General features: G+C 38.9%; 1 long non-coding RNA gene across 4 annotated transcripts in view; it reads left to right on the top strand.

The window, feature by feature from the left end:
• LOC128602871 (uncharacterized) overlaps positions 1–9,218 on the top strand; it is a 67,148-nt gene extending 57,930 nt beyond the window's left edge. Inside the window, exons 5-7 of one of the 4 annotated variants that reach the window (XR_008384909.1) lie at positions 1,037–1,189; positions 4,351–7,373; positions 7,980–9,216. This is a non-coding gene — a long non-coding RNA (uncharacterized LOC128602871). Of the gene's footprint in view, positions 1–1,036; positions 1,190–4,350 lie in introns of all 4 variants that reach the window. The other 3 variants (XR_008384910.1, XR_008384908.1, XR_008384911.1) reach the window with 3 other exon arrangements.
• The last annotated feature ends 2,885 nt before the right edge of the window (positions 9,219–12,103 follow it).

The raw sequence follows: 12,103 nt of genomic DNA, 5'->3' as shown, positions 1-12,103 counted from the left end.
CGGTTTTCCCCAGTGTTTCTAATTGTATACAGGGGTGTAGCGGTAGTCATAAAAAAAAGTTTCTAAGATACTGACATTAGAAGCATGAAAAGAGAGCACTAACACAGATCACACCATTAACTTCATTACTTCACACCCTTACGCTACTGATAATCAATACACAGATACACATCAATACATACTGTGCATTAAAAGGTACAGTATACTCAGTTATATTTTGGTAGAGGTTAGCTGAAGCTAGCTGTTTTGAAACTTAAAATTCAAACAATGCCTGTATGCTAGTGAAACATGGGTGCCCTTTCTGATTTGACAGCCAACAGGATTAACAGGAAATGTGCAACACCTCTATCCTGATTGGTTGGACGTTGGTGGTCCACATCATTAGTGTTGTCTCCCGCGAACAGCCTGAGGCGCCACTGAAAGTTTTCCACTGAACCGGTATTTTATTGACAGCTGCCAGGATGTGAGGATAACTTTGCCTTAAACTTTGCTTAAAAATCACCCCCCTAAGTTTTAATCCTAACACAACCTACAATTTGGGGATTGTGTTTGGGGAAAGTGATACAGCTGTTATTCAGAAGGGTGTTCAAACATTATACATTCTTTTGGACTCCCCATCTGTCTGTAGAAGTGTTTATCAGAGCGTATATTTGCTGGTATTACTGGTGTTCATCAGGAAGAAGAAGAAAAAGAATAAGAAGAAGGCGGCAAAAAAAGACCCTAAATGCAGATGCAACACACACTGGTTCACAGGGAACATGGACAATCTGAACGCATTCATCAAAACAGATTTCCTTTAGCCCTCTTCTTTTTCTCTCCTCTCCATCCTCTTCTCCTCTTCTTCCTGCAGTGGTACCTTTTTAAGTTCAGAGACTGAGAGCATGTCTTCATTAGCTGCATTAACATTCAGCGGCTGTAGTAAATTCTGACAGTGAAAAGGTCCCCGTAACCTTTAGTTGTGCAGAAATTTACTTCCCAAGAAAATTACAGCTGGCACTGTCTTAATTAATGCTCGCTTTCTTTGCTGAAAACCCAGGGCTTGTCAGGAGACGAGGAGGGAAGAAGGGGAGGCGGCAGCGGCGGTGGCGGTGGTGAGGAGGTGAAGGTGGGAGAAATTAGGAAAGGAAGTGGAATGTGGAGATGGCTGAGTGTTACATGGAGCCTTGAAAACTGAGCCTGGAAATGATAAGTAAGTAACTCAGCCACCATTTTCTGTTGTGTTCTTCTGTTTTTGTGGTTGAGGCTTTCAAAAGATTCGCATTCCCCTCATTCATTTTTTTTGTTGTTTTTCAGCACAGTAAAAAATGAAATCCTTGGTGGAAAACTAATACATATTTTATTCCCGGCTTTCTTCAAACAGCGTATTGCACAATACTACTTTTTCTGGATGAGCACTGCATACAGCAACACAAAAGGAGGGAGGCCACAAACAGATTAGAATACTACATACAATCACTGCCCTGAAAGAATGGTTAGTAAAGCTTCCGCGGAAATAAAAGGAGACTGAGCCGAGATTGGCAGCCATGTTTGGGATTATGCAATGAATGCTAAATGTGGAGCATCAGGCACACTCACAGTGCTTGTTATGTAAAATAATGCAGTGAACACTGAAAGAGGGAACGCAAGCTCTAGGCTTTGTCACACATGCAGAGGTACAACATGCAAAACCGGTGTAATCAGTCATACCTGATTATGGCACAACACTAACTACTACACTGTGTTTCTGTGTTGTGAGTTAATTTCGTTGCTGTGATCGAGGAGTTGTCATGAAGTTGGAGGTCTATAGGGCTAATGTGTGAATGTTTTCTATAAAGTGATGCTATTTTCTGCGCTTGTCACCAAGTCTAGGCCCTCTGGGTTTGATCATTAACTCTCTTTCACTCTCTCTTTTTCTCTAAGGATACTAATTAGGGGTTCTGGCTCATGGAGTGCTTGATAGACAAATGTCAGAAGACTCTTGTATGGGGTATTAATTGCTGAAATGAAAGCTTGGGGCAACAGCTGAAGAGCAGGCAGATCTCCATTTAAAGATGACTTTTACCACAATTTAGTTGGTTATAAGTTATATTGCTAGGAAAGTCAAAGTGTCAACAATTTATCATCATCATTAGAAATGATCGAGTGTGGATTTATGCACAGGTCAGGTTGGTTTGCCATATAAAGCAAGATGCAAGATGTGGGCAAGGTGTGAGTATGAGGTGCAATTATTCATTTAACAAAAAACCTTGGAACATTATTATTATTATTATTATTATTATTATTATTATTAATAATAATAATAATAATAATAATAATAATAATAATGTTCGCCTCACACCTCCAGGGTCGGGGGTTCGATTCCCACCGTGGCCTTGTGTGTGCGGAGTTTGCATGTTCTCCCCGTGCTGCGGGGGTTTCCTCTGGGTACTCTGGTTTCCTACCCCAGTCCAAAGACATGCATGGTAGGCTGACTGGCATGTCCAAAGTGTCCGTAGTGTATGAATGGGTGTGTGATTGTGTGCCCTGCGATGGATTGGCACCCTGTCCAGGGTGTACCCTGCCTTGTGCCCAATGCTCCCTGGGATAGACTCCAGGTTCCCCGTGACCCTGAAAAGGATAAGCGGTATAGAAGATGGATGGATGGAAGTTATTATAAAGATTATATCAAACAGAAACTGGAGCTCAAGTATTACATTCTCCATTATTTGCAGCACAATGTTTCTTTTCCAATTGTGGAAGCATTATCTATCCATCCATCTATCCATCCATCTATCTATCTAAGAATTTCTTATGCTTAGTAGTTCATTCATTCATTTCTTTCTTTTTACTCCACCATCCAGTGAAACAAAAGAAATAGAGCAGTAAAGGATTCATGCATTTCTTCACCATTTTCAGCAAAGTCTGCTCTACATGTGCCACATTGTTCTAATTGTGCAAGCTTTCTCCCCTAATGTGGAAAAGAAAAGCAAGCAGAAAAGCTGTTTGGTGACTGAAAGTAGAATATTACTATCACTTCTGTAGCTCAATAAAGTATACCAATTATACCAACTAATTAAAACAATTAAAACATGGAGGGCCTGGTATCTAAATTGTCCACATCAAGACTGGGGCTGGCTTATTAAAATAGTCCTCTAATGAGCTGCAGACATTCTGAGTGTCTTTTCTCTCCTCTGGCCTTGTCTCCTCTGGACAGAGAAGGAGAAAACGAGAGAAAGAGAAAGAGAGAGCATGAGAGAGAGAGAGAGAAAGAGAGAGAGAGAGAGAGAGAGAGGGAGAGAGATAGAGAGAGAGAGAGATTAACCTCACACATTCTATCATATTTTTACAATATTAGTATGGTGAGTGTGTGTGTGTGTGTGTGTGTGTGTGTGTGTGTGTGTGTGTGTGTGTGTTCTCTAGTCAGTCACAACGCTTTCCTGGCTATAACACTGAAAAATAAAATGAGAAAATACAGCTATGGGCTAGACATACTATTACAATTTTAATCAAAATATCTATACGAAGAGATCTTCATCTAAAATGATTCGAGAAGTTCCTATTACTACCTTCAGAATGTATTTTATAGCCTTCACTTGTATTCCCTTGTGAATGATCATACATTACCTTAACCTTACAACTCTTTCTAATTCCACCCCGTCGTCTGTCTCACACCTTCTCCTCACCGGGGGAAAGTAGACACTCTAGCCCCGTCCCAGAGATGATAAACTGCCACTGATTCCCTGATTCCAATTTGTAATTTTCCAAGTGTAGAGGTAGGACTCAGACGATTGATCAAATTGAGGAGCAACTTGAGCCACCTTTCTCTCCCCCCTACTCTCTCTCTCTCGTTCTCTTTCGCACACTTGCTCTCTTGCCCAAAGACCCTCTTTAAATATTCAGCTAGATTTATGAATGGCCACTGTCTCCCTCAGCTATTTATATCGCCTATATTGACAGAAACACATTCTGGAAAGAGGAATGAAATTTTGCTTTCTGTGAGTGCGACTGAGGGGAAGTTTGATAGAGTGTAATCTGACACCGGGTGGGGGGTTGAAACACTTAGATTAATGCATTTTGCGGAACAAAAGTAGACAAGGATTTATTCATATTTTCCCTCCATTTTTATGAAAAATTCAAATGAAGGTCAATTTTCAGGATTACCTGTCTGGCTGTAAAATGTTTCAGGACATTTGTCAGGAATGAATAAAAAATTAAAGACATAGCAGACCAGGAGGAAAAAGATAGGGGGTGGACAAATATATTTCACATGGATGTAATAAATATCCATGTTAGTGCAGCATTTGTTTGGATTTGTGAAAGAGAAAGAGCACTTTTAGTCTTGTTTACTGTAAGGGTCAAAGTTCTTTTCTTGTTTGCTCTATCTGCCCCTAGTTGGTCTGCGCTTATACTAACATCAGAGACCCTCTGATCTCTGGGGATGCTGGCATCACCGTTCGATCTGATTATTTGGGAAGGACAAAGTGCTTGTGTTGATGAAGAGCCTGCTCGAAAATCTGGGAGTGCAGAAATCAATGCAGATCCTCTGGCCCCTGGAGCATTGATCATGCCTGCCTCTGCATTGACAACACATGCCTTGTTTATCTAGGTGTACGGGAAGGGCTGAAACAAGCCTTGGGTGAAGTTTTTTTTATTATTATTCATCCTTTTCTTTCCTTGGCATCTCTGAGTCCCTATTTCCCATCTCTATATCAACAGACTGGCATGATTAATAATACACATTCATAAGTTTGATTGAAGAAAGTTTTCAGCTAGTACACATACTTGTGGGATGCGAGACGGGTGTAGGGAGTGGAGGGGGTATCACTTATAATTCCCTGCTTCTCCTGTGTCTTTTTAAAGCTAGAGAAACAATGTCTATTCGCATAGTTTGCGATGGAATCAATCCACCATCAGATGGACGAGTTTGCTGAAACGAGGGCCGCTCATTACCGCAGGATGTTGTTTGTCCAGAAAGCCTTTTCCTCCCACCTTGTTAGAGATGTCCAGCCTGCATAATTGGATCCATCTCCAGCTGCAGACAGATACTCTCATAGCGAGAGCTTGCATAAATGACAAATGTTCCACCTATCTATGAACGATGACCATTTAAAGGAATGACGTCTCGTTATTAGGACGGCAGACAAGTTTGAAGGCTCCGGCAATCTCTTCAGCGGTGAGCAAGGCATCACTTCACTTAAGGCTGTCTGTGTTGATTTGGACGCGGAGAGCTTCTTCTGATTCCTGTTTAGCAAACGTGTTTGCAACAAATAAGCGTCCACTTTGAGGCTAATTGCCACTGAAGCATGCGCAAAATGTGTCATTATGAAACGTTCAGGGCTGGAAATGTGACTGACTTCACAAATTCATCGCTGTCATTCTTGAGATGAGACGAGCACATTTGAGATCATTTGACTGGAGCCTGCCTTATCATCCAGACTAATTGAAGACAGAGCACGAGAGTTTTTATGGATGAGCACAGCATCTGTTTCTAGACAAGGTTCAGCACAGACATTCCATACACAGGTGACTTGCGAATGTTTATTGAAACGCAAGGTGAGTTTGATTAAATCAGGGATTTGTTTAGGTCCTCCACAACTACATCATGTCATTCACAATGTGTGAGTCATAGTTTCTGGTTGTAATGTGTTCCGAGCTAGGTCATTCATGGTGAATGTTTCATAACACATGAAACCACCTGTCTGTCTAGTCATGGACCCAATACTGAAGAAATCGTGTGCCTAGTCCTGCACCAAATTACAGCCACATTAGTGAATGTAGAACAATAAATTCTTCCTTGATTTGCTATAATGCTTAAGTAAGGCAGAATTGTGCACCTCTGTACAATTACACAGTGCCCCAGAACTGTCTTTAACTGGGGAAAAAATGTGGCTTGCACCTGTAATAGTCGTGTTTACATCATCATCGGAAATAATGAAATAAACCAAAACAAGACCCCCTTTTTTTTTAACCCACAATGGGCCAGTGATATTGTTTGTTTGTTTATCATTACATACTTTAACCGTTTGAGCAGGTAACATTGGTGATTGAAAAGTTGCATAAAGTAATGCAACACATTTAAATCATTTGTTATAATACTTATTAAAAATATTTCATCTCATTTTGTGGCAAGATCAATAATTTTTACACAACACTTTTTTCAAAGTTGTTTGAATACTTGACTAATATTTCTTGTGCTATTATACTATATATTCACTTTTTCACTGTCTAATACAAACGTGCATTGTTTCATCTATAAGTTAATCTAGACATCTGACCTTTTTAAATCAGTTACATTCAACATGCAGCAATAATGCACAACCTGTTTTAGTAGTTAACATTAACAGAATTTGAAATTTTGTGACAGGACAATGGACGAGTTGATGGTCTATAGGTTATTTACAGCACTAAACATCAAGAGCTTGAAACCGAACTATCCAAATAAAGTGAATGTAAAAAAGATGAGTTGATTGATAGTCTACAGTAGGGGAGTCAAATCAAATCCGGAAAGGGCCGGTGTGGGTGCAGGTTTTCATTCCAACCAAGCAGAAGCCACACCTGAGTCTAGTGAAAGCCAAGATCAACTAATTAAACAGGTGGAATCAGGTGTGGCTCCTGCTTGGTTGGAATAAAAACCTGCATACACCCCGACCCTTTGTAGATAAGATTGGACACCCCTGGTCTACAGATTATCTACTAAACATCAACAAACAAACTTTTGACATATTGTTTAAAATTAGTTTAAACTGTATGTCGGTTGATGACAGTCATTTGACATGTTGTTGATGGTCAGTAGATGGTTTGTTGACTGTCTGTAAAGTGTTACCAAAGTAAATACTAGTCTGCTTTCAAATATAAATTACATAAATTGCTACAGCCAGTTTGTTTTTTGTTATGTTAATAAATTAGCCAGCTTGATGCAATTATTTTAACTGGATGCAGACATTAACACTATTTTTTTTTTCTAACAGTGAGAGGATTCTTGATGTAAAACATGACTCACTGCTGTTAATGTTGTCCGTTCTATCTTCTTAAGGACTCTTTGCCTCAATTCTCTGTTATAGAAAACCAGTTCATTTTGTTGTCATTAGAAGCACTGAAAGCTTCATCAAATTTGATTTCCAAATTATCCTTCATATTCTTTCTCAACTACACTTAAGAAAATGGCTTGGATTATTTGATATCTTAAACACAGGGTACTGAGAATGGTTAAGATAATAGAGAATAGCTATGACTTGCATACTATATATAAATATATAAAATAATAGCACTTGAAAATATTTTTGTATGGATTAGACAGATGGGTGATGAAATGAAGGAACAACAAACAAGTGTCTTAGTAAGGTGTTGGGCCACCACAATTCACCAGGACAGTCTTCAAAGTGTCATCATGGCAATCTGTATCTGGCACAGATTCTGTAAGTATCTGGAACTGTACTGGAAGCATGAACACCTTCCCTTTTACACATGCACTACATGGCCAAAAGCATGTGGACACCTGACCATGACACCCATGTGGCTCTTCCACAAACTGTTATCACAAACTTGGAAGCACACAGTTGTATAGAATGTCTTTGTGGGCTGTAGCATTACAGTTTAACTTCACTGGAACTAAAATGTCCAAATCTGTTCCAGCATGACAATCTGACCCCTGTGGCACAAAGTGAGCTCCATGAAGACATGGTTTTCCAAGGTTGGTGTAGAAGAACTTGAACTACACCTTTGGGATGACCTGGAACGCTGACTGCACCCCAGGCCTCCTTGCCCAACATCACTGTCTGACCTTACTAATGCTCTTGTGGCTAAATGGAGAAATCCCCATAGCCACGCTCCAAAATCTAGTAGAAACCTTTCCCAAAAGAGCTGAGGTTATTATGACAGCAAAGGGGGACTAAATCTGGAATGAGAGGTTCAACAAGCACATATGGGTGTGATTGGTCAGGTGTCCACAAACTTTAATCATAATAGTGTTTAATTATAGGATAAAAGGTGATCAGTCAAAATAACTTTATTTTGATTTACAGTGAGCCGTCCTTCTAAGGAAATAACAGGACCCTAATCATGACAGCAAAATGTTCTACATCATAAAAGAGCCACCAGGTTTCTTTCATTTGTTACTCTTCTTTATATCCACCACACACACACACACACACACACACACACACACACACACACACAAATATGATTTTTTTTTTTTTTTTGTATTATCAGAGAGGTGAATTTTGAAAGATTTGCTTGAGAGTTCAAGTGGATTTGTAAACATGGCATCCTGTTCCATAGGTGATGCACTATATGACCATACTTTCATATCTATAATGAGATTTCAAGTAAAGATGATCAAAAACAATCTTGATAGTCTAAAAATATATATGTGTAGAGAAGAAAAAATGAATTTGTGTGTGGGGGAAATATGCATATGCAGTAAATTTCCACATGCCTGTATATCGTATTATCATGTGCTGTAGGGAGACATATTGTTTGTTATTATGTTGCAATTCTTTTCTTGGAAATGATATGCTCTTATCCTGTCATTTAACCCAGCTGTTTATGAAGAATAATGTGTTGTGGGAATATCACATTGTGAGACCTGTACTGGGACACAAGTTCATTGCACACCTAATACTGAACAGAAAAAAAAACACAGACATAAAAGTGGACTCTTTAGGTCTCTTACCATACAGTTATTTCAGACTACACTAAGAAAGTGGACTGATCTCTCACATCTGCAGACCAGAACTCAGCGGGTGATTTAAACTCCCTCATTCTGGGCTGGAACATTACTTTAATTCACTGATGCATGAAACATTAAAATGTAGAAGGCACTAAAATGAAGGGTGAGGAAGTGTAGAAGAGAGAACGAGCTTTCGAGTGAAGTGGATTTATTAAGAGTGGCCCATGCTAGTTTGCTGCCATTATTAGCTGATTAGATGTCAGAGGGAAGAAGAGACCTGGCAACCTCACAAGGCGAGAGGTGTGAGCCATCTTACATCCGCATACAAAATGGAGCTGGGATAATTAGCACGGCATCACCAGACGATTCTGACTCTGATGAACGGGGAAAAAATAGAATAGGAGAAAGTGCAGCTCTGAAAACAAACTTTGAGCTGACATGAAAAAAGTTGGATGCGAAAGTTGTTAACATCACAGTCAGAGAAAAATTAAAGCACATGCATTTACAATGAATTATATGCATAAGAGAAATTCGGGCAACATGCATTACTATATAAAGCTAATAAATATCATTTAGCACACCTAAAAAGAACATATTCTAAATGTTTGTATGCATACAGGCATTGGCCTGTATTTCAATCACCTTCTTCCTCATCATTTCTGGAATTTCATTCAGCTTTGGCATAGTGTGTCACTGGGTACGACCTTTTAACCAACTTCATGCTGTTGAAAAAGTTCTATTTAAGTGTTGATTTGATTTAAAAAAGTTTGCAGTAATCCAGCCTGGTTGTGTCTAGTCCAGCTGAACCCCATTATGAATACAGTTTCATAGATTTGGGGAATTAGTAACTACGGTTGCAAATACATTTTCACACAGGCCCAGTTGGTATTGGATAACTTTTTTTTACTTCAATAAAAAACATTATTATTAAAAAACTGTATTTTGTGTTTACTCAGGTTGGCTTTGATTTATCTTAGATTTTGTTTTACTTTCAGGAACAATTTTGAATGAGATATACACAGAAACAGAAGAAATCAGAAGAAATATTCTACTTTTTCACAGCACTGTTGCTTGTAACCATGATTTCAATGTACAGTATAACCTCTTATTAAAAACATATGAAGACATTATGAAGAAGGCTTGGAATGAAGTACCAGAGAGCACGGTGGCTTAGTGGTTAGGACGTTTGGCTCGCATCTCCGAAGTATGAGGATTTGATTCCCGCCTCCGCCCTGTGTGCACACAGAACACTGTGTGTTCTCCAAGTGCTAAAGGGGCTTCCTCCAGGAAATCAGGTTTCCTCCCCAGTCCAAAGAGGCTGATTGACATCTCTAAATTGTCTGTAGTGTGATTGTGTGTGTGTGTGTGTGTGTGATTGAGCTTTGTGATGGGTTGGCACCAATCACAGCAGAAACACCTGAGTTTTCAGGTTTCCCCTGTATCACCGTAGCAGGGAGTCAATAATTATAAACGCTACTACTAAACCATAGATGTTTGCAGCTCTGCCTTCATGACCGCTGACATCCTGCAAATCAACATACATATTTATAAAGGCTGATTTTCAATAGTCTCCAGCTGTTATAAAACTGCTTTCATAATTTCACATGTGACAGTGATTTACACTGAACCGACCCATCATGGCATTTGACTATAAGCCAGTATGCAATGTGTAATAATACAAACCCATGTTAACAAAGCTGTCACTTTACTCAAGTGTTATGTCAACTTTATGATCTCGGTCACCTATGTGAATAAGCATTTATATATGTTTATGAAGTATGTCAGGAATGGCTGACAAAATGCATACAACATACATCTGATCACATCTTCAAGTAAAGTGTTACAAAAATTGTGTATTGTAACCTAAAAAAAAAAATAATAATAATAATAAAAAAAATTAAGTATTAAAAATAAAGTTGAAACTTTTTTTTGTATATCAATGACATTTCAGGACAATGGAATACATTTCTCATAAATATATCTCACTGATATTTAGGTAATATGAACTGGAATGCGTGTGTGTGTGTGTGTGTGTGTGTGTGTAAGTGTGTGAGCGGCTGATGGCTGGCGTGAAAATTGCTCAATCATGTTTTAGCGTGGCGAGTGTTCTGCAAGGCATGCATCTCTTGGGCTTCCCTCCCGGAGGCTCACTTCCTGTTTGCACACTGATTTAAACCTATCGGGTCAAACTTCACTGCTTCCTTCCTGTCTGAAAGGAAGTCAGAAGGGCATGCAGGTGTTTTAATGTGTGTGTGTCTATTTCTATTTGCCCATTAGGTATTTTGAGGATAAATTACTTTACAGACAATGCATATTAATTCTGCATTGTAGTAAAGATAAAAGCAAGAAACTTTTACATTTACATTTATTCATTTAGCAGACACTTTTATCCAAAGCGACTTACAAATGAGAAAAAAAAAACTTAAGAAATTATTTCTACCCGAGTGTATTTGAGACAAAGACACGATGTATTTTTGTACTCTGTTCATTTTAAAGAAATGTCTGTTGAGCTTGTCTGTTGTTCCTATAAAGCTGAGAAACAAATGTCAATTTAATAAAGAAATAAAAGTTCTAATGTCCAAAATTTTCATCATGAATAATAGTCTAGATTATAACTCAAACATCATCAATAATAATAAAAAAAAGACATAGTTAACTTACAAATAAATATATGTGGCAGGAATACTGCATTTTTTTTCTTTTCTCTTTTTTATTATTATTTTCTGTGATAGAAATATAATGCAGGCTGTTGTTCTGAACAACAATATCGCACATTAGAAGTTTATTTCTCCATGAATAAAGCTCAAGCTGCATATACTACCTTTATTTAGATTATTTTTCAAAGATCTTAATGATTATTTATAGCACATGACACACCTTTAACTGTTTAGCACCACACAAACTTTTTAATGTGCTTGAAAATGGCATTAATTCCAATGCAAAGGCTTCGAGACATATCCATAAACTACGAATCCTAAAGCTCATATGCCTTTTCACATAGTGCACTACAGTAAAATAGTGGCCAGCCCTCCCCTTCAGTTCTAAATCTGCCCAAGAGAATGGAGGCAATTCTGCAGAGCAGTCCCTGTTGTTGCTATTATCTGCTTTATTGAACATAGCACCCCGTTTCCAGGGCCATTTACATAAACGAAGGAGTCTATATATTAAAGAAGCACCAAATGACTCATGACTTGGGGGGGATTGGAGGCCCCATCCCTCTTTCCCCTCCTCCCGGCAGATCCCCACACTCCACTCCAACTCTCCAACTCTGCATTGCAAAGCCCCTTACATTAAATTGTGATAGATGAAGAACGGAGGCCATTCATACAAATCAATGACTTTAGTGTATGTGTCATTAGCTTGAGAGATGCAGGCAGCGGTCAGTGCCATAAATCAAGCGATGATCGGCCTGTCTGCGAGGCAGCACGGCTCTCCGCACAGCCGCATGCATTAGTACACTGGAGAGAAGAGCAGAAA

Source organism: Ictalurus furcatus, chromosome 27, assembly GCF_023375685.1.
Source record: "Ictalurus furcatus strain D&B chromosome 27, Billie_1.0, whole genome shotgun sequence".
In the NCBI taxonomy this organism is placed as follows: Eukaryota; Metazoa; Chordata; class Actinopteri; order Siluriformes; family Ictaluridae; genus Ictalurus; species Ictalurus furcatus.
The sequence above is the reverse complement of the archived record's forward strand: the minus strand, read 5'-3'. Positions and strand labels throughout refer to the sequence as shown.